The following is a 1,263-nucleotide window of genomic DNA, read 5'->3' on the forward strand; positions in this document are numbered from 1 at the left end:
TTTGCACCAAGGGAGAGTTTCTTGAATTTTACAAGGACAATTTGATAAATGCAAATCATCTTCCATGTATTATTGTTTATGCTGAATAAATAATTTTTAACATCTTTTCCTCATCTGTCATAGCCTTGGTACTGGCCAAAAAGAAAAGAAAGATAAAAGAAAGATATAGTCTCTCTCACATACCAGAAATATATTTTTTTCCCTCTGTTACATTCTGTACAGCAAAAATCCCCAAACAAAACTTGGAATGAGTAATTACCTAGTATAACTCCTGCACTGAGTAGCCAGCTTGAGACATCTTTTAAAGGGCCCTTTCTTTTTCAGAAATTACTGAACATTTTCCTGAAAATAGCGGATACCAAGACATTTGATTAAATAGTACAGCTTTCCTTTTGCCTCATTTCAACATTTATCAAATTAAATATTACAATTCATTTACATTTTCCAAATATAACTTCTAGGCTCAAAACAGGTAGGTATACTTAAAAAAAAAAATCAAACACAAGATGAAGATGAGAACATGAAGGGTTTTTTTTTAATGTATCCCAGCAGCTTCATTCTAAACATCTTTGCCATTTTTCTGTTTCACATTGACTAACAAACCATATATTGGTCATTTACTTATCTGTAGTAACACTGATTTTCAGAAAGTGTTCTTGGTATGAGTGGTATTTGCAGAATTAGATTTAAAAAAAAAAGCGCATACTCACACACACAAAAATATCACACTTGGAAAGCACAGGAATATATACTCAAAGGGGAATCCCATACTGGATAGGTTAGATGACCAAACTTCTTCCATGACCCCCCAAGTGAGGACCAGGACACTTTTGTTTGGGGTGATTACAGAACCATGAATTCACACCATCAAGCAGGATGACTCAATGGGTTATGATGGAACAAACCCTTATTTAAACAAAACCCACATCTGATAAGCAGGAGGGGGTAACAAAAAGCCATAAAAACAAAACCTCTGAAATAGATTAGGTTTACACCTGACATAATTTAAAAGCTGTCTCTGGATTAAAGAAATCGATGGAAAAATAACAAACCATCTCTATTTTAAAGGGCAAGATAAGACTGTGACAGAACTAGGAACTTTCTGTAAATACTCTTCCTTGCTCCAATAAATTTCATTGTTCTGTGCTAGAAGAAAGTTCTGTTCCTGGAAGGCAACATTTCCATTTATTCATGTGGTAGTAAAACCTTGGCTATTCAAAGTAGTTTCATTCAATCTAGAAAAGGTGTAGAGAAGAGGTAGCA

Source organism: Buceros rhinoceros, unplaced genomic scaffold (assembly GCF_000710305.1).
Source record: "Buceros rhinoceros silvestris isolate BGI_N320 unplaced genomic scaffold, ASM71030v1 scaffold20895, whole genome shotgun sequence".
Lineage (NCBI taxonomy): Eukaryota > Metazoa > Chordata > Aves > Bucerotiformes > Bucerotidae > Buceros > Buceros rhinoceros.